Raw genomic sequence first — 27,260 nt, 5'->3', positions numbered from 1 at the left:
AGCGATGGGTAATGATGCGTTGATAGTGGCTGTTGATTATGTGTGCAGGTCCCTGGATCAAGCCCAGGTAGGGGTGAGGAGAGGGACGGAAGCTATACTGGCACATTGATGCTGTTGATCAACATCACTGGTTGCTTTGGAAAAGGAGGTCAAAAGGGGGGTGAGTGTAACCGATGTGAAATGGCTACCTAGTTAGCGGTGTGCGCGCTAATAGCGTTGATGACATCACTCGCTCTGAGACCTTGAAGTAGTTGTTCCCCTTGCTCTGCAAGGGCTGTGGCTTTTGTGGTGTGATGGGTAACAATGCTTCAAGGGTGGGGCATGGGTGTTGGAATCTTAAGGTGTATTGAACTGTAAGGGCATTCCAAGACTAAGATTATAATCCTTCTACTCTATATGAGTAACTCCATGTTGGTAGACTCATTCTACAGTAAATGTGGTGTGCTGTACAGTAGCCAAGATGTTGGGTGGGGCATGATGGCTGTTGGAAATATCAGTTCCATTGCAAATGTTAAAGCTTACAGGACAGAGCCGTGTGGCCAGAAGCCAACTTCATGGAGGCCATCGCACTACCAGCCGCCCAGAAAACAATTTCATTACATCAATAAATCATTTTCTGGAATCGGGCGTTGTATGATCGAAAGGTCAGCTGGTATACAATTACCGGATAAACATTGTATAAAGTGGGTGCACTTTTAAAACATTTGCCACATCAGCTATTGTGCCGATAACAACGCGGAGGCTATTCAAATGACATTGATTCCCCTGGCATTGCATTTCAATGTCCCACATATATAAATATGGTCCACGCCAGTAGTGATCCTGCTGTATATGATAGGGGGGGTATAAACATTCAGAGATAAGCCCCAATCATGGACCGCATCGGAAAGGTAGGTCATTTAACTGTCATTTTCCTTTTGACACCACCTCTATATTCTTACCTAACAGGGTTGCAAAACTCCAGAAACTTTTCCATGTTCCCTGGTTTTTCAGAAATCCTGGTTGGAGGATTCCCGGAATCAGGAAGGCATGAGCGGCTAGGGAATCCTCCAACTAGAAATCCTCCAACCAGGATTTCTGGATATCCTGGGAACTTTGTGAAAGTTTCAGAAAATATGCAACCATCTAATTTGACCACTGTGCTCACGTTTAGTTTGTCTTGAAGTTAAACAAAATGTGAGCTATCGCAAGATCAGTTTGGTTTCTCAAGGCTACTCACCCACTTCCCTTCTTCTCAATCCACAGATCATCTTCTATGAGGACGAAAACTTCCAGGGTCACCACTTTGAATGCAGTAGCGATTGCCCTGAGCTGAGCTCCCACTTAAGCCACTGCAACTCCATCCGGGTGGAGAATGGGAACTGGGTGCTGTACGAGAGGCCCGACTACCTGGGCTCTCAGTACATCCTGACCAGGAGGGAGTACCTTTACTACCAGAGCTGGATGGGCTACAATAACAACATCAGGTCCTGCCGCATCATCCGCAATCTAAGTCCCACCCAGGAGGCCAAGGGTTTGGCTTCAAGACTGGGGGCCATGCCGGGCAGCGTTGGTTTGGGTTAATGCCAATAGAGAATGTAATTCAATTTTTTTTTTAATCTCTCCCTACCTCTCTCTCAACCCTCCTCTCTCAATCATACACATGCGCACACAGAGGTTGGCACACACAAACCTGCGTGTTACATGTGTCCTGTGCAGCCGAACGGCAGTCTTATGAGAGACTGATAAATACACAGAAATAGTAGATAAGATCAATGTTGCAGCAAAGCTAAGTTCACACAACTCAAAACCTAGAAAAACACAGTTTCTTTATGTTAGAGCTCTTGGAGGATGCTTCTTGGAGAAAAAGTGTCAAGTGTCTTCCCCAAATAAAATTCAAAAATAACTGCCACCGCTCAGTAGCCACATCATGTGGACCCAAACGTTGCATATCTCCACGTAGCATTTTCCCACAATAGCTCTACCCACCATCTCATCAATCATACTGTACAACCAAATGACCTGAATATGCTGTATTGCATTCAATCAAATCCAGTAACCAGGTATTGGAAGAAAACATAACATATGATTCATACTGTAGCCTAGTGTCACGTCCTGACCTTAGTTCCTTTATGTCTCTATTTCTGGTTTGGTCAGGGCGTGAGTTGGGGAGGGCATTCTATGTTTTTGTTCTATGTTTTGTATTTCTGTGTTTGGCCTGGTATGGTTCCCAATCAGAGTCAGCTGTCTATCGTTGTCTCTGATTGAGAACCATACTTAGGTAGCCTGTTCCCACCTGTGTTTGTGGGTAGTTGTTTTCTGTTTTGTGTGTCTTCACCTGTTTCGTTTCGTTCACACTCGCTTTGTTGTATTTTGGTTATTGCAGTGTTCAGTTTATTTATTAAAATTAACATGGACACTTACCAACAGTGGAGACTGAAGCAACACAAACATTGGTACAGACACTTGCATACACACACACGATAACATACGCACTATACATACACATGGATTTAGTACTGTAGATGTGGTAGTGGTGGAATAGGGGCCTGAGGGCACACAGTGTGTTGTGAAATCTGTGAATGTGTTGTAATGTTTTAAAATGGTATAAACTGCCTTAATTTTGCCGGACACCAAAGCAGCAGCTAATGGGGATCCATAACATTTACATTTACATTTAAGTCATTTAGCAGACGCTCTTATCCAGAGCGACTTACAAATTGGATAATAAATACAAATACCCTCTCTGTTCCCTCTTTGTATTCTAAACCTCTGGCATGTTCAGGATCTGAATCTACAAGTGTCCTGACTTTGCCGGTCAGATGATGGAGTTAAGCGAAGCCAAGCCTAACCTCCCCGAGCGCTGGCGTCACCGCGAGGTGCACTGGGTGTTCTACGAGCACCCCAACTACCGCGGCCGCCAGCACCTGCTGGAGAGGGCAGAGTACCACCGCTTCACCGAGTGGAACGCCATGCACCCTAAAGTGGGGTCCATCCGCTGCGTTCAGAACTTTTAGAGTTGCCTCACTACATGCCTGTTAATAATCATAACTTATTTCACATTTATTAATAAAATTAAAACATTGTCTTCAAATGATAGATGAACCTCTGTCTTTCTTTTGGTATTCGTTTCGGTAGTCCATTGTTGTCATAGTCACAAAAAAAGTTTTCAAGATATGTAAATTTCAAAATAAAGAAATCATTCACTTATGATGCAAAATGCATAATTCTTCTAAATCAAGGGGTATATTTTATTAATTAAAATTACTTTAATGGGTTAGAAAGGAGTCAATGCAAATATTGGATGCTGAAACTATCATGACTTATTGCAGTCAGACTAACAATACTTATGGCAGACTATAAACTCCTTGCAGATAATCAAAACTTATTACAGACTATCAATACTTATTGCTCACTATCAAGACTTATCCCAGGCCATCAAGACTTATTGCAGGCCAGCAAGACTTATCCCAGGCCATCAAGACTTATCCCAGGCCATCAAGACTTATCCCAGGCCATCAAGACTTATCCCAGGCCATCAAGACTTATTGCAGGCCAGCAAGATTTATTGCATACTATCAATATTTGTTAGACTATCAACACTTATCGCAGACTATCAAGACTTATTGCAGAATCAGACTGGCAAAGCATTCCACTCTTCTCTTTGTTATTGATGTTCTACTCTCTCATTGAGCCAGCCTGGTACATTGACTCCCAGTCTGGTTATCAACGGGAAACTCTCTCTACTGGAATAGTTCACCATATACTTTAATACCCGAATTTCAGTGGAAAATAAATAAATAAATAGACTCTACTTCTGGTCAATAAAGTTGTTTTCTGTCAATAACATGAAATGCTAAATACTTCAAAAAATGTGACTCTTTCAGATAGAGATTGGGTGTAACTAGGGAAACGATGACATTTTACAAAAACATATGTGGTAAAGGTATTAGGCCTATGTATTGTCTGTTTATAGGGCCCAGGTGGGAGGGTTGGAGATGCGTGTGTGTGATGCGTCAGGTCAGGGGGGCAGGCCTGTGTGTGCCCGCGGCGCATGATGTGGTATGCCAGGAGTCCAGCACCGTTACCATAGAAAGTGGTCAATAGGCAGCATGCAGTTAAACCATCTAACAAAGAGTTCGGACCACTGTGCTGATGACTCATGGGATTTGCCAATAAGGGCCCAGCGCATGCCAGTCCCGCTTGGTACTGATACTAGCAGGGTTCTCTGAAACAACACAGGCCTTTTCAACAAAAAGGCCCTACGCCAGCACTTTTCCCCAGCGGGGTCACTGGCCTCCACCATACCCTTGTTAACCTAAACTGGCCTCTTCTAGCATGGACACCAACATGCGCAGAGGTTTAGAAAGACAAACAGATTATACATGGGGGTGCAGTTACACTGAGTTACACGGACAGCGACCCCTGCTGTTTGGTGTGGTGTGTCACACCTGGGTCATATAGTGATAGCATAATGTCCTCCAACCAGATAGGGGAGCCAGCCATGCTTGCTCGGGTCAACAACTGAGAGGAAATACGCTTGAATAACATTGCTAAATGGTTAGTGCAATGTAGAAACCTTGGGACATTCCTACCTTAAACCCCTACCCTTACCCTAACCTTAACCATTACCATTTTAAATGTCAACTTCAATGGTGTAATGTCAGGACATCCCAAGGATCTCGGATAGCTGGGACCATTTTTTATTTATTTTATCTTTATTTAACAAGGCAAGTCAGTTACAGTTTCTCAGTCGCTTTGGTGCATTTCTTAGATCAAAAGTGCAATTCTTGATACTACTTGTACAAATTCCAAATCATCTAGTCACTTGTGCACATCATTAAAGCAATTTCTTATTCCTTTGAACAAATTGCAATTGATAATGTACAAGTGTCAGCTTTTTTCCACATTATCAATTGCTCATGCCATGTTGATCAAAATATAGTAGATGGTTCTCTGTTGAAAAGTCTTACCCCTCAAAACATCTAGGCATTAGTTCCTTGCATAAGCCATTACATGCAAACTTGTTGAACTATTTGTCATAAACTGTCAAGCATAGTTTTACACATTTCTATTGGACCTGTTGTACAAAAACGTGAATTGATGAATTGTGCAGGTGAAATTGACCCTCACTCATGAATGTAAAGTGTTAGTTCAACCAACAATCAACCAGTTGTCTAAATTGCTCAAAGGTGCATCTCATGAAGAATCAATTGGCAAGCATATATAGACAGACCACAACAGAGTTGCAATTTTCCAATAATGGATGGACCAGGAAACAGGGTCAACAGCCAAGAGGAAGAGAAGAGGACATAGGCACATATCTGATGACATAAGGGCCACTATTGTAGACCATGTTGTCAATCATGGCCTTACAATGGCTGAGGCGGGTCGAAGGGTGCAGCCGAATATTGGGAGATCAACCGTGTCCTCAATAGTTCAAACGTTTCGAAGAGAGAACCGGTATGTCCACCAATGTACAGTGCACTGTTACTGTATATAAGCAGTATACTGTCTACTTCCTACAATGCTTCATATTACAGTAGTCCACTTGTATTTCACAGCATACAGAAATATACTCTATACAGATACATACTGCACCTTACATGCACCCACCTGTATGTTTTACAGTAAAATGTGTGTTCGCATAGTTTTTGTCTATGTGAAAGTGTGCGATGCTTCACTGCATTTTTCCCCACATAGGATGCAAGATTACCTCAAGCCGGTGGCAGAGGACGCCTTTTCACACCTCAACAGGAGGAAGCTATTTGCACCATGGTCCGAGCAAACAATGCCATGAGACTCAGGGAAATACAAAGGACCATTATAGAAGACAACGATGTCTTTGAAAACATCCATACGGTTAGCATCTCAGCCATCGACAGGGTGCTGCATAGAAACCAGAGGAGTATGAAACAGCTGTACCGTGTACCATTCCAAAGGAATGAGGACAGAGTTAAGGAGCTACGGTACCAGTATGTACAGGGAAAACATATATCTATGTACAGTGCCTTGCGAAAGTATTCGGCCCCCTTGAACTTTGCGACCTTTTGCCACATTTCAGGCTTCAAACATAAAGATATTTATTTTTTTGTGAAGAATCAACAACAAGTGGGACACAATCATGAAGTGGAACGACATTTATTGGATATTTCAAACTTTTTTAACAAATCAAAAACGGAAAAATTGGGCGTGCAAAATTATTATTATTATTATTATTTTGCACATTTTAGGGATGATGTGAAAAATGCACCAAAGCGACTGAGAAAACCTGTAAGAACAAATGTTTATTTTCACTGATGGCCTAGGAACAGTGGGTTAACTGCCTTGTTTAGGGGCAGAACAACAAAGTTGTAACTTGTCAGCTCAGGGATTTAAACTTGCAACCTTTCGGTTACTAGCCCAACGCTCTAACCACTAGGCTACCCTTCCACGCCCCATTGCCAAATACAGGGAATGTTTCAGGGTTTTCACTTTGGTAATGGATAATGGAACCCTTTTTTCTAAGAGTGTACCAAGCCAAAGCCCTGTCACTAGGCCAACTCAGGGGTTAATTACCTGGTACCTGTGGGGTCTGCCACTGCATCTCATGCCAATAGAGAATCTCTCCATTGAAGACATCTGACACAATGTCCTAGCAGGCTGCCACCATAACATCACAGCTTGGGGATTTAATCTACAGAGCTTTGCTTCCAATACCCAGGCCCAGGCCCAGGGAATGACAATAGACAGAGAAGGCCCAAACTACCAGGAGATACAGTAGAGACGTGCACCCAGTAGCAACCCGTCATTCAGGCAATACAGTACAGACATGCATGCACGCAGCGGAGACTCATTTTGAGCCCCAGCTGTTATAACTCAGCAACAAAAAAACGGCCCTTTTTCAGGACCCTGTCTTTCAAAGATAATTCGTAAAAATCCAAATAACTTCACAGATCTTCATTGTAAAGGGTTTAACACTGTTTCCCATGCTTGTTCAATGAACAATAAACAATTAATGAACATGCACCTGTGGAATGGTCGTTAAGACACTAACAGCTTACAGACAGTAGGCAATTAAGGTCACAGTTATGAAAACTTAGGACACTAAAGAAACCTTTCTACTGACTCTGAAAAAAAAACAAAGAAAGATGCCTAGGGTACCTACTCATCTTCTTGAAAGTGCCTTAGGCATGCTGCAAGGAGGCATGAGGACTGCAGATGTGGCCAGAGCAGTAAATTACAATGTCCGTACTGTGAGACGCCTAAGACAGCACTACAGGGAGACAGGACGGACAGCTGATCGTCCTCGCAGTGGCAGACCACGTGTAACCACACCTGCACAGGATTGGTACATCCGAACATCACACCTGCAGGACAGGTACAGGATAGCAACAACAACTGCCCGAGTCACACCAGGAATGCACAGTGCGTCCATCAGTGCTCAGAATGTATGCAATAGGCTGAGAGAGGCTGGACTGAGGGCTTGTAGGCCTGTTGTAAGGCAGGTCCTCACCAGACAGGGCATAAACCCACTGTTACCTTTTTTTGACAGACAGGTCTGGCAAAAAGTGCTCTTCACTGACGAGTCACAGTTTTGTCTCACCAGTGTTTGATGGTCAGATTCATGTTTGTTGTCGAAGAAATGAGCATTACACCAAGGCTTGTACTCTGGAGTGGGATCAGTCACAGTCTGGGGCAGTGTGTCACAGCATCATCAGACTGAGCTTGTTGTAATTGCAGGCAATCTCAACACTGTGCATTACAGGGAATACATCCTCCTCCCTTATGTGGTACCCTTCCTGCAGGCTCATCCTGGCATGACCCTCTAGCATGACAATGCCACCAGCCATACTGCTCGTTCTGTGCGTGATTTCCTGCAGGACAGGAATATCAGTGTTCTGCCATGGCCACCAACATGGCCAGCAAAGAGCCCAGATCTCAATCCCATTGAGCACATCTGGGACCTGTTGGATCGGAGGGTGAGGGCTAGGGTCATTCCCCCCAGAAATGAAATGTCCAGGAACTTGCAGGTGCCTTGGTGGAAGAGTGGGGTAACATCTTCTATTTTTTTTATTTAACTAGGCAAGTCAGTTAAGAACAAATTATTTTTTACAAGACAGCCTACACCTGCCAAACCTGGGCAACTGTGGGCCAATGGTGCACCTCCCTATGGGACTGCTAATCACAGCCGGTTGTGATACAGCCTGGATTCGAACCAGGGTGTCTGTAGTGACACCTCTTGCAGTGCCTTAGACCGCCGCACCACTTGGGATCTCACAGCAAGAACTGTAAAATCTGGTGCAGTCCATGAGGAAGAGAAACACTGCAGTACTTAATGCAGCTGGTGGCCACACCAGATACTGACTGTTACTTTTGATTTTGACCCCCCTTTGTTCAGGGACACATTATTCCATTTCTGTTAGTCACATGTCTCTGGAACTTGTTCAGTTTATGTCTCAGTTGTTGAATCTTGTTATGTTCATGTAAATATTTACACATGTTAAGTTTGCTGAAAATAAACACATTTGACAGTGAGAGGACATATCTTTTTTTTCTCAGTATATAATATATACTGTATATATATATTATTTTTCTCCAACTCAAATCAAAATGTATTGGTCACATTAACATATCCAGCAGATGTTATTGCGGGTGAAGCGAAATGCTTGTGTTCCTAGCTCCAACAGCGCAGTAGTATCTAACTAAATGCTTGTGTTCCTAGCTCCAACAGCGCAGTAGTATCTAACTAAATGCTTGTGTTCCTAGCTCCAACAGCGCAGTAGTATCTAACTAAATGCTTGTGTTCCTAGCTCCAACAGCGCAGTAGTATCTAACTAAATGCTTGTGTTCCTAGCTCCAACAGCGCAGTAGTATCTAACTAAATGCTTGTGTTCCTAGCTCCAACAGCGCAGTAGTATCTAACTAAATGCTTGTGTTCCTAGCTCCAACAGCGCAGTAGTATCTAACTAAATGCTTGTGTTCCTAGCTCCAACAGCGCAGTAGTATCTAACTAAATGCTTGTGTTCCTAGCTCCAACAGTGCAGTAGTATCTAACTAAATGCTTGTGTTCCTAGCTCCAACAGTGCAGTAGTATCTAACTAAATGCTTGTGTTCCTAGATCCAACAGTGCAGTAGTATCTAACTAAATGCTTGTGTTCCTAGCTCCAACAGTGCAGTAGTATCTAACTAAATGCTTGTGTTCCTAGCTCCAACAGTGCAGTTCTCATGATCAGCTCTCTCTGCAATATTCTTAATGGTCTGTTTAATAAATTAGGTTCATTGAGGCACTTCATTTAAGGGGATAAAATGAAAGCCCTATTTGACATCTTGGCACATTTCATGCTTCTTGCCTCAGCTCAAACTGATTTAGGACGACAAGGTCCAGTGTTACTAGAATGTCTCTGATCCAAAATGATCATGGCTATAAATAGCCGTACATGCAATGTACATACACTGCACTAACTGATCATTTTCTGCCATGTGTTTTACGACAAATACAATACTGGCGGTGTCCATTTTTCAACAAGGCTTTTTGTGGTTCATTGGAACATGGAAACATCTAAATCCCATCCACATGTCAGTCATCAGGTCCAGAGCTTTAAAACATTACAAAACATTGTTGCTCATGAGAATCTTTGCATTAGTGTTATGTCACTTGTTTTAGACGGGTGCAGAAAGAGTAAGTAACTTCTCTCACACGTTGTTTAACAGTGATGTCATAACGGGGCCATGATAAAAATGTGCTTTTATAAACATCACCAAAGTTAGAAGTTTAATTTGGCAGACGAATGTCACTGAACATTTACAATCTCGGAACTGAATTCCAAGATCCATTTTAAAATCCTCATATAAAGACTATTCCTATCATCCCCGAGAGACTGAGAAATCATTTATGGGAAATGACAATGACGTGACGTGGATGGGAAGATTTGTCTACTATGGCTTGTGATCAAAATAATCTCCCTAAGAAGAGAACTACGGTCACACAACCCTAATTCATATTCAGCTGATACAGAGCTCTTAAAACAAGCTTCAGTTCATTAAGGTGGATAGAGGTGCAGCGATCTTAACGATTTTGTCTCTCAGCAAGTGCTTGTGAATTGATCATCAGGCAGTGCCACTCTCTTTCCATCGCTCTGTGTCTCTCAGCTAGTAAGGAGTGGCCACGCTGCTTTACTGTAGTTCTGGACAGGCAGGCAGACAACTGCAATCTAAATGAAATAGTTGCATCTAGTGTAAGAACCATAGAACTACCCGCACAAAAATATTTAATATTTCAATTTACTACAGTACTTACTATAGTATGATTTAGTAAACTGTAGTATACTACACACTATAGTATTCCCCAATCATGTGTAGTACTTACTATAGAATGTTGTAGTATACTGTAGAATACTGCAATAAATACTACAGTATTATCCGCAAAAAAACACTTGTAGTAAATACTACAGTAACGACCACAAAAAAACACCATAGTCCGCAAACACAATACACTTTTTTAACTTGAGTAAATACTACCTTATTTAATTTGCATATACCCTGCCCATTCCACTCCCTCATATCGCAATTTGTGCCACCCATGAGTGAGAACTGCATGCTGAGTATAGACTATGTGTATATGTGTGTGGCAAGCCAGAAGCATACCACCTTGCATACCACTGCTGGCTTGCTTCTGAAGCTAAGCAGGGTTGGTCTTGGTCAGTTCCTGGATGGGAGACCAGATGCTGCTGGAAGTGGTGTTGGAGGGCCAGTAGGAGGCACTCTTTCCTCTGGTCTTTCGGATGGGACGTTAAACAGGTGTCCTGACTCTCTGAGGTCATTAAAGATCCCATGGCACTTATCGTAAGAGTAGGGGTGTTAACCCCGGTGTCCTGGCTAAATTCCAAATCTGTCCCTCAAACCATCATGGTCACCTAATAATCCCCAATTTACAATTGGCTCATTCATCCCTCTCCCCTGTAACTATTCCCCAGGTCGTTGCTGCAAATGAGAACGTGTTCTCAGTCAATTTACCTGGTAAAATAAATAAAAATGAATATTGTGTCCCCTACAGGTTATCATAAAGAGCAGAAGCTACATTCCTACCCATGTACAGGTTATGGAAAAATGTGCTCTTTCAGTATTTCTCCAGGTTTCCTTTATGTCTATGTCGAATATAATAACAAAAATACAACAGTAAAGTCTGCTTAAACCTTACAGCAAATTCTACAGCATACTACAATCTGCAAAAACAGTACATTAATATAGTATATATATTCGTTTTCTACTACAGTATTTAACAGTATTCACTTTAGTGTTTTTGCTGACTTTAGTGTGCGTTTTGGAGGCCATGTTGTTGAGGTCACTGTGCGGTGTGTCGTATGACCATCATGCGCCCAGCTGGCAGTGACAACCTCCCTGCCACACACCTCGCCTGGCACATAACTGCATGCTGGAACATTAATTAGGGCTCCTGGCCCAAGCCGGGAAGACGCTCCACTGCTCCTATTGAACCTGCCAGTCTGTCTATATGCAACAGTCTCTCTTCTCTCTCATTAGGGGCTCTATTTAACAAACCTAATGCAATAGTCAATCTAAGCGTTGGCGGTAGCGCTATAGGTTCGGGGGTGTGTCAGAAATATTATTTTCACAACCATAATTATCAGCGCAGTGTTGTTGGTGTTGGCGTGATGGGGCCGGTTTTTGAGGTATTAAAAAGTTGTGGGTGTGTCAAGGCTTGGACCCTCACTGGCCAATCAGAACGTACTCCATGGCGAAAGATGTGGTTGCTTCAAGTTGTTTATGTTCTTTTGTGTTGTATCAACTCCAATGTTAGTCTGTTATAGTTTGTTAAATAGCTTACAGAAACACAATGCAAGTATGCTAACTTGAACCTGTTTGCAGTCCATTGTTCTAAGTAATTGCATGGCTTGAATGATGAAATATATACAGTACATAGCATTCACACTGATATAGGGGCTAGACCTGCTGTAAATTACATTATGTCTGAGCAAGATTAAGGTTTAAAAAGAGAGAATAATTATAATCAAATTATAAACCAACTGAAAGAATTGTTATAAATAGGTTGTCTAAGTACACTTTAGGCACCATAAGTGCTTCCATTGGGAATATAATATTAAAACAGAGTGGAGAGTTTCTCACATCCAAACTTTTCACAGTAGTTGGACAAAAGATCCAATATAAAGAGAAAGGGAGATTTTCTCATGTTAAACTTGCGCCCAAATATATATATGAACCATCTTACAGATCGCATTCCCACTTCTCCTGAAGTTGCATTGCATGCGTGCCACGGAAGGACAGTGAATCATTATAATACGTTTGGTTTGAAAAACATTTTACAAAAAATAAGCAATCATAGAAATTGTTGTTGAAACAGCCTTCGTTATAGTAGGCCTAGGGTAAAGGTAGCCTAATGAGGGTTCTGGTTTTAGAAGTATGAAAACGGAAAACAAACTAAAGTTACAGGAAAATAACTTCTAAATATAAGAGGTTCACCCATACTCACCAAGGTTCTCATCTCTCGTTTCATGATGAGCATGGACCCAGCCTACATCATCATGCATGTGTAACGATGTGCGCTGAGAGTCGGGAAGCAAGTCCAGGGAGTGAGTGTTTTAATAAATACCAGAAACAATGAACATGAAACAAACACACCGACATGAAAACAGAGTCAATAACACCTGAGGAAAGAACCAAGGGGAGTGACTGATATAGGGAAGATAATCAAGGAGGTGATGGAGTCCAGGTGAGTGTCATGAGACGCAGGTGCGCAAGACGATGGTGACAGATGTGTGGGATAATCAGCAGCCTGATAACCTAGAGGCTGGAGAGGGAGTATACATGACAGTACCCCCTCCCCGACGCGTGGCTCCAGCCGCAGGACGCAGTCAAAGGGGACGAACCCGGAGATCAGGAGAGGACCGGTCACCCCTGCTGATGTGCGAGAACCTGTCACGCCAGCAGAGGCATGTAAACCTGTCGAGTCAGCTGGGGGGCAGGAACATGATAGAGCAGTTGAGGCATGGGAGCCTGGCGATCCGGCTGAGGCATGAGAGCTTGACGATCCGGCTGAGACAGGGAAGCCTAGCGATCTGGTTGAAGCATGAGAGCCAGTAGCATTTCCCGGACCCGACGTCATTACTCTGACAAATGTTTTTTTTTTTTTTAACGATGCTTCCCTTAGGTGAGGTGTTATTCTGTTACGAGTGCACTGAGAGTCGGGAAGTAAGTTCACCGAGTGAGTGTTTTAATAAACAATGAACACGAAACACAAACAACACACCGACATGAAAACAGAGTCAATAACACCTGAGGAAAGAACCAAGGGGACTGACTGATATAGGGAAGATAATCAAGGAGGTGATGGAGTCCAGGTGAGTGTCATGAGAGAGAGTCAATTACACCTGAGGAAAGAACCAAGGGGACTGACAGATATAGGGAAGATAATTAAGGAGGTGAAGGAGTCCAGGTGAGTGTCATGAGACAGAGTCAATAACACCTGAGGAAAGAACCAAGGGGAGGGACAGATATAGGGAAGATAATCAAGGAGGTGAAGGAGTCCAGGTGAGTGTCATGAGACAGAGTCAATAACACCTGAGGAAAGAACCAAGGGGAGGGACAGATATAGGGAAGATAATCAAGGAGGTGATGGAGTCCAGGTGAGTGTCATGAGACAGAGTCAATTACACCTGAGGAAAGAACCAAAGGGACTGACAGATATAGGGAAGATAATTAAGGAGGTGAAGGAGTCCAGGTGAGTGTCATGAGGCGCTGGTGCGTGTGACGATGGTGACAGGTGTGTGGGATAATCAGCAGCCTGATGACCTAGAGGCCAGAGAGGGAGTATAAGTGACAGCATGGCTAAAATAATGCAGGCCTGCCTACAATACATCTAGAAAAAGGGAACTTCAGCTCACTGGTTTGCTCCTCTCACACTTTATATTTTAATAAAGCTTTTAACAAAGATGAAGATGAATTTCCAAGTGGTCTCATGAGGCAAACACTTGAATAAAGGTTGTGACTAGTCTACTTGATTACATTGGGCAGGACAAAAATAAAACATACTTCATTGAAAGGAAGGGAGGCTATGCTTGGTTTTTAATCAAATAAAATGACATGGGGAACACGCACATCTGTATTTTATGTTTCTAAATATGAAGGTTAAAGGCACCAAATCACATCTTGTTCCATGTACAGCACGGGTGGACAGGCTGTGTTTCTTCTGTCAAAACTCATGTTACAGGGATTACAGGTGTGTAGCTAGTAACAGATTGTTCACAATATAACTGTGATAGAATATACTAGTCCCCATCCCTCACAGAGAGTAAATTGGATAAACATGCCTACTTGATGTTACCTGTTGCCATGTGAGCAGCAGGTCAAGCATTTTCCTTTTTGTACACCCCTTTACAATGTTATGCTGTTACCATTAGGTGGCAACATTGCTCATACAGTCCTTGACTGTTGTTTGACTTTGAACATTATGACGTCTGTCCGAACTGGGCACCTTCACAGCATTATTCCTGCAAAGTAGTCTTACCATTTATATATGAGTTGTGACATGGCTCAGTGTTAAAAGTCAGCAGAGTAAAGATGTGTCCCTGCCAATACTGTATGTATGTACTGGTAGGTGTTACTGCACATGCGATAACATCTGCAAAATATGTGGACGTAGCCTATAAGCTTTGATTTGATGTGTCTGTATTGCATCAGATAACATACAATCATGTCATTTTCCTTATATGTCAGACACATCGGCTAATGGGGATCCTAATAAAAAAAAAAATATTGTTCAGTACAATTCTTTAACAAGGTATCCTGTAGCTTCCTGACTAATTGATTTATAATGCCGTTATAAAGCCATTACAACCCAACCAGACTAAAACAAGGAGGGGGGGGGGGTGTAGCCTACAATTATGCAAAAGCAGCACTATGACTGTGTGACTGACTTTGTCCTCAATCAAGGCAGTCAACAGACTACTCAAATTACAGTCATCTAACAGGAAGTATAGATTTGTGTGGTCAGATGCCTTTCCTCCTCTATCGCTCTATGATGCCCGCATGCACCTCGCATGCACAACGTACACACACACACACACACACACACACCTTTGGTCAAAGGATTTACCAGAGACGCTGATGTGACGTCAACCAAATGAAAAAAGTATTGCCATGGAAACCCATTTCCCCAGTTTTATTAACATGATCTCACAAACACATCAGTGAATTAGGTTTCTTTACCTTAACACTGAATCACTTTAGCACGTTGTCTTATCGTGTAGGCCTATTAGTGTTCATGTAGACTATGCCTGTGGCCATAAGTTAGTTTTAGAAATGACATGAGTTACTTGCAGCAAAACGTTGTGTGTGTAGATGTTTGTTGAATAAATGACAGGCCCTACAGACTGTAGGGAATAGAATTCGCCAGCTTGTAGTCCTAACAATGTGAAATGATTTACCACCGGTATTTACCACTGGTTCGTTCAGCCATTCCTATAGGGAAAATGAACAACAACCCCCTACCGTTGGGCCCTTGACCAAGGCCCTTATCCTCACAACATGCTTTCCATCCAGGGGCACTGCACTGCAGCTTGACCCTGTGCTCCTTTCAACTGTGTATCTGTGTGATGTGTGCATGGGGGTTGAGAAATGAAGAGAGCAGAAGACACATTTCTGTTGTTCACTGTAACTATGGACAATAAAGTTGTGTTGTATATAATTTGCTCAATGGCCCTTTGTAATTACTGTGATCTGCTATCAGAGCCCAGGTGTCACAGATTTGAGTGTAGCCTAATATTGTTATTTCCAAACCACCTGAATCTAAGTCGTTAGAATATGCTACATAAATAAGATAACAGGAGTTGTCTTGTTCCAGTCATTAAAATGCTTGATACAGTATGCTACTTTCACATCTTTTATAGGATCCTAGTAAATGAATCTGAGATGTGTTGTTTGGATAACAGTGTGTATTTGTACACGGTACGTAGTGTGTGTGTACAGTATGTAACGTTGTAACATTATCTTGATTGTCCAGTAAATGCCTCTGAGCCTTTTTAAGAAAAACACCACAGATGGCTTTCAATGTATCGTATGCCTCCTCTCTTTTCCCGGTTGATGATGCGTTGCCTGACAATCTAAACAGTGGTTTATATGGGACGAGGAGCAGAGAAGCCAAGGCTGTAGGGCTGCAAAGTGTCTGCCTGCTGTCACTGGGCTGGCTCACAGTGTTTACAGTGTGACGGGGGAATCCTAGGAGGGGGATATTTTTAGCTCTGCTTTCATCATTCCTCTCTGTTGTTCTGCGCAGCATGGAGGGAGGGAGGGAGGGAGGGAGGTAGGTAGGGAGGGAGGGAGGGAGGGAGGTAGGGAGGTAGGGAGGGAGGGAGGTAGGGAGGTAGGGAGGGAGGGAGGGCGGTAGGGAGCGAGGTAGGGAGGGAGGGAGGGAGGTAGGGAGGGAGGGAGGGAGGTATGGAGGGAGGTAGGGAGGGAGGGAGGTATGAAGGGAGGGAGGGCGGCCGGTAGGGAGGGAGGGAAGGAGGGAGGTATGGAGGGAGGGAGGGAGGGCGGTAGGGAGGGAGGGAGGGAGCTGCATTCTATTAATGACTATGAAAGGGATCTGGATGGTGGCATGTGTGTGTGTGTGTGTGTGTGTGTGTGTATGTGTGTGTGTGTGTGTGTGTGTGTGTGTGTGTGTGTGTGTGTGTGTGTCTGTACGGGTTGGAAGGCTGCTATGAAGCAAATGGGCGACAGGTAGCCTCTGCTGTTCTGCTCTTGAGCAAAGCAGTTAACCCCCAACAACAACTGCTCCTCTGCACCGATGCCATGGACGTGAATTAAGGCAGCCCCCCAACCTCTCTGATTCAGACGGGTTGAGTTAAATGCGACAGACACATTTGGTTTGAATGCATTCAGTTGTGCAACTGACTAGGTATCCCCGTTCCTTCTGTCAAGTCTCTCCCTTGCTCTCTCTATAGAAGCTTTGACGGTTCTGTAAATACATGGAACGAGCTGGGAATTGGGATGGGAACCCCTGTCTTGTCCCCCCTAGCCTGAATTTCCATTTATTTTTTTATATTTTTTTTGTGGATTCTGTTCTCTCACTGTTTGTTTATGCCGCATTACGAGCGAAACTGCGTCACATAATTTTAGGGTGACGTAATAGTGTTGGAATTGTATCTGTGAACGACTACTAGAACAAGCTATGTTTATTTTGTGTCTCGAAGAGAGTGAGACATTGGAACCCCAAGCAGTGTCAGGGTCTATTGTGAAGGTAGGCAGACATTATTATGTACCTTGAACTGCAGTCTTGTGTATTGCATTCTTGTGTAATGCGTTCAGGGACACTCTCGCTGCCCTGACAGTGTTTTTCCTCTGGTTACCACAACAGACGGTAGAGTGTGATCAAAATATAGCTCCTTGTGCCATTTAACATTACGTAACATTCCCTTCATAAATCACTTTCAAACTCTACACTTCATAACAAACGATATTGACATACGAATGAAAAGGGTAATCCTCCCTGTTTTTGAGGCCGCGGCCAATAGTGGTGAGTCCTAATTGGTCCTAATAAACACACACACACACACACACACACACACACACACACACACACACACACACGCACACGCACACGCACACACACGCACACGCACACGCACACGCACACGCACACGCACACGCACACACACATAACCCCCAACCCCTTATGGAGGGCCATGGGAGAGAGTACTCAGGAAATGAGAATCTAACCAATACCCTCCCTGCCTTCACCAGTCAGTCAGTCTTTCCTCTGTGTGTGTATTTTTGGATGTATTTGAAGTGAACCTTTAATGCGTCCTGAAGGAATTGCCATGGAGACAAATGGAAAAACAAGCAAATAATGGAATCAAAGTTCCCTCAGTGGATGCCTATTGTTAGACCTCTGGGCTCAGGGAAGAAAACAGACATACAGTATCTATCTGATATTATAAACTGGGTGGTTCGAGCCCTGAATGGTGATTGGCTGACACCCTTGGTATATCAGACTGTATACCACGGGTAAGACAAAACATCTAATTATGTTGGTAACCAGTTTATAATAGCCATAAGGCACCTCAGGGGTTTGTTGTATATGGACAATATCCCATGGCTAAGGGCTGTATCCACTCCTCTTTGCGTGGTGCATAATAACAGCCCTTAGCCGTGATATATTGACCATATACCACACCCCCTCAGGCCTTATTGGTTAAAGAAAGAGGGGTATGTTTTTTAACCTTCGCTCCTCTCATTGTTGACCTCTGTTCTGTTTGTCCATGTCTTTTAACTGGAAGCTTCTGTTCTATATGAGGTCTTCATTTACACTTTAAGAATTCATAACAACAAACGACCTCCAGAAATCAGCATGTGTTTGTCTGCCTGGACACGGCTAGTGGTCGGTTGTGTTACAGGGCAGAAGGCAGTGACAGGTAACACAGCAGTGAAAAGTTTTCTTCGTGAATAGGACCAGGCTAGATGGGTGACAGAGAGTCCCTGCAGTGAAAAGTTTTCTTCGTGAATAGGACCAGGCTAGATGGGTGACAGAGAGTCCCTGCAGTGAAAAGTTTTCTTCGTGAATAGGACCAGGCTAGATGGGTGACAGAGAGTCCCTGCAGTGAAAAGTTTTCTTCGTGAATAGGACCAGGCTAGATGGGTGACAGAGAGTCCCTGCAGTGAAAGCTAAATAGCCATATTACATCTTCAAAACACATTGGTTATATCCCAAATGACACCCTATTCCCTATGTAGTGCACTACTTTTGACCAGGGCCCATTGTGCACTATATAGGGAATAGGATGCCATTTGGGAAGTACACATTGAGATTTTAAATTGTGTGATGAGAGTGCCGAGGTTGCTGGGCAGGCTTGCCAAGCCTCATGACTAAAGAATATCCTACTGGAGGCTGTTTGGGGGAAACTGTACATTGGATCTTTATCTTTCTTTTTGTCACCTTGTTTGTCCACCTCCAACCTCATCTCTCTTTCAATACTTTCTTTTTCACCCTGATCTTTTCCCCATTCTCTGTCTCATTATATCCCAAACACACTGTGATTTGTGTCATTTTAGTCATGGCTTTACCCAGTCAACAACACAGCCAGGGGATAAGTTATAGTCCAATAGTACTGTTCTTATTGGTACACAGAGAAAACTGAGAGAGAGAAAAGAGGAGCCTGGGTAACATCATGTCATCCTTCTAAATACAGCTGCTCTCCTCTTGTTTAAATGTTCGCAAATTTGATTTACAATGTGGAATAACAGAGCAGGTTAGGGCAGATGAGTCACTTTCACCAAATAGAAGGAGCCCACTACTGTTTGTTCAGCTTATCCAGGAAGACAAATATAGGGATTTAGCAGTATATACCCCTGCCAGCTCCTGGTTTTTCTGAACTCAATGAACCCTGCCTCTGGGGTGGAAAAGAACCTAAAGCAAAGTGATCAATGGCCTCTGCATAGATTACAGTGTACGGTGTCATGGCCTCTGCATAGATTACAGTGTACGGTGTCATGGCCTCTGCATAGATTACAGTGTACAGTGCCATGGCCTCTGCATAGATTACAGTGTACGGTGTCATGGCCTCTGCATAGATTACAGTGTACAGTGCCATGGCCTCTGCATAGATTACAGTGTACAGTGCCATGGCCTCTGCATAGATTACAGTGTACAGTGCCATGGCCTCTGCATAGATTACAGTGTACAGTGCCATGGCCTCTGCATAGATTACAGTGTACAGTGCCATGGCCTCTGCATAGATTACAGTGTACAGTGCCATACTGCATAGATTACAGTGGCAGTGCCATCTGCATAGATTACAGTGTACAGTGCCATGGCCTCTAGATTACATACAGTGATGGCCTCTTACAGTGTACAGTGCCATGGCCTCTGCATAGATTACAGTGTACAGTGTCATGGCCTCTGCATAGATTACATGGCCTCTGCATAGTGTACAGTGCCATGGCCTCTGCATAGATTCATGGCCTCTGCATAGATTACAGTGCAGTGCCATGGCCTCTGCATAGATTACAGTGTACAGTGCCATGGCCTCTGCATAGATTACAGTGTACAGTGCCATGGCCTCTGCATAGATTACAGTGTACAGTGCCATGGCCTCTGCATAGAGTGTACAGTGCCATGGCCTCTGCATAGATTACAGTGTACAGTGCCATGGCCTCTGCATAGATTACTGCATAGATTACAGTGTACAGTGCCATGGCCTCTGCATAGATTACAGTGTACAGTGCCATGGCCTCTGCATAGATTACAGTGTACAGTGCCATGGCCTCTGCATAGATTACAGTGTACAGTGCCATGGCCTCTGCATAGATTACAGTGTACGGTGTCATGGCCTCTGCATAGATTACAGTGTACGGTGTCATGGCCTCTGCATAGATTACAGTGTACAGTGCCATGGCCTCTGCATAGATTACAGTGTACAGTGCCATGGCCTCTGCATAGATTACAGTGTACGGTGTCATGGCCTCTGCATAGATTACAGTGTACAGTGCCATGGCCTCTGCATAGATTACAGTGTACAGTGTCATGGCCTCTGCATAGATTACAGTGTACAGTGCCATGGCCTCTGCATAGATTACAGTGTACGGTGCCATGGCCTCTGCATAGATTACATTTATAGTATATGCACTTAAATTACACTGCATATATTTAATTGCACTTAAATTGCTCTTCCAGATAATCCTGTATGTGTCACGACTTCCGCCGAGGTTGGCTCTCCTGCCCGTTCGGGCGGTGCTCGGCGGTCGTCGTCACCGTCCTACTAGCCACTACCGATCCCTTTTCGTGTATCTGTTGGTTTTGTCTGATTGGTTGCACCTGTGTGTTGTTTAGTTAATTAGTGTCTGTATATAATGTAGGTTGTCCCACCCTTGTTTTGTGCGGGATTGTTTATGTTGTCATTCATTTCGTCTATCGGTGTTTTTGTGTTTCTTATTCTCCGGTTAGTCTATTATCCTGTGTTGGATAATTTCACCCTGTGTGTGTTTGGGTTCACCGTGTTTGTTTTTGTTCACCGGAGAATAAAACTTTATATCGCTATCTGCTCTCTGCGCCTGATTCCACCCACCTTGATTAGACGTGACAGAATCCCGCACCACCATGGAATCAGCAGGAGCAGCAGCGTCTCCTCTTCCATCGATGGAAGAAAGGGTCCTCCATCATACCAGCGTGCTTCACCGGATTGGTTCTGCTATGGACCAAATGATGGAGAGAATGGATCGATGGGAGAGGAGTGGCCTCCCCACCTCATCTCTAGCAACCCCTTCTCCAGCACCTCCTGTTTCTGCGACCACATCTGGCTCTGGGGCTCTTCGGCTGACACTCCCACGGGAGTTTGACGGATCGGCGGCTGGGTGCCAGGGTTTCCTCCATCAGCTGGAACTATACCTGGCTACCGTGCGTCCTGCTCCCTCTGGAGAGGAGAGCGTGTGCGCCCTCGTCTCCTGCTTGACTGGGCGAGCCCTCGAGTGGGCCAACGCAGTGTGGAATGGTCCGGACTCGGCTAAGGATAATTACCCAGAGTTCACCCGCCGATTCCGAGCTGTTTTTGACCATCCACCCGAGGGTCGGGCGGCGGGTGAACGGCTGTTTCACCTGCGTCAGGAGACGAGGAGCGTACAGGATTTTGCCCTAGAGTTTAGGACTTTGGCAGCAGGAGCAGGATGGAACGACAGGGCCTTGATTGATCATTTTAGATGTAGTCTCAGTGAGGACGTCCGCAGGGAGCTGGCATGTCGGGACACCACATTCACACTGGATGGACTTATCGATCTTGCTATCCGTCTCGACAACCTGCTGGCTGCTCGCGGGCGTTCGGATCAGGTCCTGTCGTTTCCTATCCCCAGCCCCCCTGTTCCTATCCCTATGGAATTAGGAGGTACGGCTTCAAGGGGGACCAGAGGAGGAGTGTCCTCCTGCACCAGTGGTGGTCGACGAGGGCACACGTCCGACCAGTGCTGGAGGAACTCGTCTAGGAGTCGGGAGGACAGGCGGAACACTGCTCGATCACCCCAGGTGAGTAAGCACCAAACTCATTCAGGGCTTCCTGTCGGTCATGTGTTTCTATTGATTTCTTTCCCTGGGTTTTCCCCCTCTCTACAGCATAAGGCGCTAGTCGATTCAGGCGCAGCTGGGAATTTTATGGATCGTGGGCTTGCGTTAAGGCTAGGGATTCCCCTGGTGTCGTTAGATCGACCTTTCCCCGTGCACTCCTTAGATAGCCGACCATTAGGGTCAGGAGTAATTAGGGAGGCTACGGTGCTGCTGGACATGGTAACACAGGATGATCATAAGGAGCAGATTAGCCTGTTCCTTATAGATTCACCTGCGTTTCCAGTGGTGTTGGGGGTTCCCTGGTTAGCTCAACACAACCCAGTGATTTTCTGGCGACAGGGGGCTCTTAAGGGGTGGTCAGAGGAGTGTTCAGGTAGGTGTATAGGAGTTGCCGTTGGTGCGACTACGGTGGAGAGTCCAGACCAAGTTTCCACCGTGCGCATTCCCTCTGAATATGCCGATTTGGCTATCGCCTTCAGTAAAGGGAAGGCGACCCAATTACCACATCATCGTCGAGAGGACTGCGCGATAAACCTTCTGGAAAACGCTGCACTTCCTAGGAGTCACGTGTATCCATTGTCCCAGGAGGAGACAGTTGCGATGGAAACATATGTTTCCGAATCACTGGGACAGGGGTACATTCAGCCCTCCATATCACCCGTCTCCTCAAGCTTCTTTTTTGTGAAGAAGAAGGATGGAGGTCTGCGTCCGTGTATTGATTATAGAGGTCTAAATTCCATCACAGTGGGGTTTAGTTATCCACTACCTCTCATCGCTATGGCAATGGAATCATTTCACGGGGCGCGATTCTTCACAAAACTGGACCTGAGGAGCGCGTATAATCTGGTAGGTATCCGGGGAGGACATGAGTGGAAAACCGCATTTAGTACTACTTCTGGTCATTATGAGTACTGCGTCATGCCATACGGGTTGAAGAATGCTCCAGCCGTTTTCCAATCCTTCGTAGATGAGATTCTCCGAGACCTGCTCGGGCAGGGAGTGGTAGTGTACATTGATGACATCTTGATCTATTCTGCCACATGCGCGGAGCATGTGTCTCTGGTGCGTAAGGTACTTGGGCGACTACTGGAGCATGACCTGTATTGCAAGGCGGAGAAATGTGAGTTTTTCAAACAGTCCGTTTCCTTCCTGGGGTATCGTATTTCCACCTCCGGGGTGGTGATGGAGGATGATCGTGTTACAGCCGTGCGTAATTGGCTGACTCCGACCACGGTGAAAGAAGTGCAGCGGTTTTTAGGGTTTGCCAATTACTACCGGAGGTTTATCCGGGGTTTTGGTCAGGTGGCTGCTCCCATCACCTCACTGCTGAAGGGAGGGGTGCGCTTGCGCTGGTCAGCAGAGGCGGGCAGAGCTTTCAGTCGTCTGAAGGAGCTGTTCACCAATGCGCCCGTGTTGGCGCATCCGGACCCCTCTTTAGCGTTTATAGTGGAGGTGGATGCGTCCGAGGCTGAACGCTCGGGCGTGCCATCCAAACTCCGTTAGTCAAGGCTCTGAAGGTGTAGAGACATTGGCTTGAGGGGGCTAAATACCCTTTTCTCATCTGGACTGACCATCGTAATCTCGAGTACATCCGGGCAGCTAAGAGACTAAATCCACGTCAGGCTAGATGGGCCATGTTTTTTACTAGGTTCCAGTTTACCCTCACATATCGGCCAGGCTCCCAAAACACCAAAGCTGACGCACTGTCTCGCCTCTATGATACCGAGGAACGGTCAGTAGAGCCAACTCCCATCATTCCACCGTCATGTCTCGTGGCACCGGTGGTATGGGAAGTGGACGCTGAGATAGAGAGGGCCTCACGGTCAGAACCGGCTCCTCCTAACTGTCCAGTAGGGACCAAGTACGTGCCGAGGGTGGTCCGGGACAAGCTGATTAGGTGGGCTCATACTCTTCCCTCCTCGGGTCATCCTGGTGTTAAGAGGACAGTGCAGAGTCTGAGAGGGAGATACTGGTGGCCCACACTGGCTAAAGACGTGAGATTTTATGTCTCCTCCTGCTCAGTGTGTGCTCAGAGCAAGGCTCCTCGGCACCTGCCTAGAGGGAAATTACAACCCCTCCCCGTTCCACAACTGCCGTGGACACATTTATCGGTGGATTTTCTTACCGACCTTCCCCCATCCCAGGGAAGTACTACGATCCTGGTCGTTGTGGATCGGTTTTCTAAGTCCCGTCGTCTCATTCCGTTGCCCGGTCTTCCTACGGCCCTGCAGACTGCTGAGGCTTTGTTTACCCATGTCTTCCGGCACTATGGGGTGCCTGAGGACATCGTCTCTGATCGGGGTCCCCAATTTACGTCCAGAGTGTGGAGGGCGTTTATGGAGAGACTGGGGGTCTCGGTTAGCTTAACCTCAGGTTTTCACCCCGAGAGTAATGGGCAGGTGGAGCGCGTTAACCAGGATGTGGGCAGGTTTCTGCGGTCCTATTGCCGGGACCGGCCTGGTGAGTGGGCTAGGTATGTTCCATGGGCCGATCTAGCCCAGAACAGTATGTTTATCTATCTGAACAATGTCAATTCTACTGCTGGCTGACCTAACTTGCCAATACAATGTGTCGTATAATCATGAATTAAACTGTACTTTGGCGTCTAAAATAGAAATGCATATGTGAAACAGTCTGCACTGACTCCACACAAAGACACATAAACATATGTAGGCAGGCACACATAGGCACACACACACACACACACACACACACACACACACACACACACACACACACACACACACACACACACACACACACACACACACACACACACACACACACACACACACACACACACACACACACACCTATGAAATAATGGCTGGATGGATGCTAACGAACTGTGTTATTTTGTCTGTTTTTTTCTCATTGTTTGGAACTTATTTTGTACATGATGTTGCTGCTACCATCTCGGGGCAGCAGGTAGCCTCATGGCTAGAGCATTGGGCCTGTAACTGAAAGGTTTCTAGATTGAATATCTGAGCTGACAAGGTGAAAACCTGTTGTTTATGACTGAAAAGGGTTTCTGGATATCAGAACAGAGATTACTCACCTTGAACTGGACAAAGTCTTTTCTTTAATGAGTCCAACGTGAAGGATATACTGCTTCTCCAAGACCAGGCCCAAATCCCCGTCATTTGCGTGTAGAAAAGACGGAAATACAGGGGGCGGAGATCGGGGTGAGAATTCGTAGGCGAGTGTGTAACCCGCCTCTACCATCCGTTCTATTGGCCAACGTGCAATCACTGGAAAATAAACTGGATGATCTTCGCTCGAGACCTTCCTACCAACGGGGCAGAGTCGTGGCTGAATGACGACACGGATAATATACAGTTGGCTGGGTTTTGTGTGCATGAGGGGTGGGGGTGTGTGTCTATTTGTCAATAACAGCTGGTGTGTGATGTCTAATATTAAAGAGGTCTCGAGGTATTGCTTGCCTGAGGTAGAGTACATCATGATAAACTGTAGAGCACACAATCTACCAAGATTTTTCATCTATATTTTTCATCTATATTGATATAAATACATTTAAACTCAGTTTTTCACAATTCCTGATATTTAATCCTAGCAAACATTCCCTGTCTTAGGTTAGTTAGGATTACTACCTTATTTTAAGAATGTGAAATGTCAGAATAATAGTAGAGAATTATTTATTTCAGCTTTAATTTCTTTCATCATATTAATATTTGGTAGCATTGCCTTCAAATTTCTTAACTTAGGTTAAAAGTTTTGGGTAGCCATCCACATGCTTCCCACAATTAGTTGGGTGAATTTTGGCCTATTCCTCATGACAGAGCTGGTGTAACTGAATCAGGTTTGTAGGCCTCCTTGCTCACACACACTTTTTCAGTTCTGCCAACAAACATTCTATGGGATTGAGGTCAGGGCTTTGTGATGGCCACTCAAATACCTTGACTTTGTTGTCCTTAAGCCATTTTGCCACAACTTTGGAAGTGTGCTTGGGGTCATTGTCCATTTGGTAGACCCATTTGCGACCAAGCTTTAACTTCCTGACTGATGCCTTGAGATGTTGCTTCAATATATGGGGTGGCAGGGTAGCCTAGTCGTTAGAGCATTGGACTAGTAACCGAAAGGTTGCAATTTCAAATCCCCGATCTGACAAGGTACAAATCTGCCGTTCTGCCCCTGAACAGGCAGTTAACCCACTGTTCCTAGGCCATCATTGAAAATAAGAATTTGAATTGCCTAGTTCAAAAAAAATTATAAATATCCACATAATTCTCCTCACTCATAATGCCATCTATTTTGTGAAGTGCACCAGTCCCTCCTGTAGCAAAGCACCCCCACAACATGATGCTGCCACCCTCGTGCTTCCCGGTTGGGATGGTGTTCTTTGGCTTGCAAGCCTCCCCCTTTTTCCTCCAAACATACCGATGGTCATTATGGCCAAACAGTTCTATTTTTGTTTCATCAAACCAGAGGATATTTCTCCAAAAAGTGCGATGTTTGTCCCCAAGTGCAGTTGCAAACCGTAGTCTGGCTTTTTTTATGGCGGTTTTGGAGCAGTGGCTTCTTCCTTGCTGAGCTGCCTTTCAGGATATGTCGATATAGGACTTGTATTACTGTGGATATAGATACTTTTGTACCTGTTTCCTCCAGCATCTTCACAAGGTCCTTTGCTGTTGTTCTGGGATTGATTTGCACTTTTGCCACCAAAATAAGTTCATCTCTAGGAGTTTCCTTCCTGAGCGGTATGACAGCTGCCTGTTCCCATGGTGTTTATATTTGCGTACTATTGTTTGTACAGATGAATGTGGTACCTTCAGGTGTTTGGAAATTGCTCCCAAGGATGAACCAGACTTGTGGAGGTCTACAATTTATTTTCTGAGGTCTTGGCTGATTTCTTTAGATTTTCCCATGATGTCAACCAAAGCGGCATGGAGTTTCAAGGTAGGCCTTGAAATACATCCACAGGTACACCTCCAATTGACTCAAATGATGTCAATTAGCTTATCAGAAGCTTCTAAAGCCATGATATCACTTTCTGGAATTTTGCAAGCTGTTTTAAGCCACTGTCAACGTAGTGTATGTAAACTTCTGACCCACTGAAATTGTGATACAGTGAATTATAAGTGAAATAATCTGTCTGTAAACAATTGTTGGAAAAATGACTTGTGTCATGCACAAAGTAGAAGTCCTAACTGTCTTACCAAAACTATAGTTTGTTACAAGAAATTTGTGGAGCGTTTTTTTT

At 44.7% G+C, this 27,260-nt stretch overlaps 1 pseudogene; it reads left to right on the top strand.

Annotated features, from left to right (window-relative positions):
* The first annotated feature begins 872 nt into the window (after positions 1 to 872).
* Positions 873 to 2,996, top strand: LOC115116605 (gamma-crystallin M2-like; annotated as a pseudogene).
* The last annotated feature ends 24,264 nt before the right edge of the window (positions 2,997 to 27,260 follow it).

Source organism: Oncorhynchus nerka, linkage group LG1 (genome assembly GCF_034236695.1).
Source record: "Oncorhynchus nerka isolate Pitt River linkage group LG1, Oner_Uvic_2.0, whole genome shotgun sequence".
Lineage (NCBI taxonomy): Eukaryota > Metazoa > Chordata > Actinopteri > Salmoniformes > Salmonidae > Oncorhynchus > Oncorhynchus nerka.
This window is presented reverse-complemented; position numbering and strand designations above follow the sequence as displayed.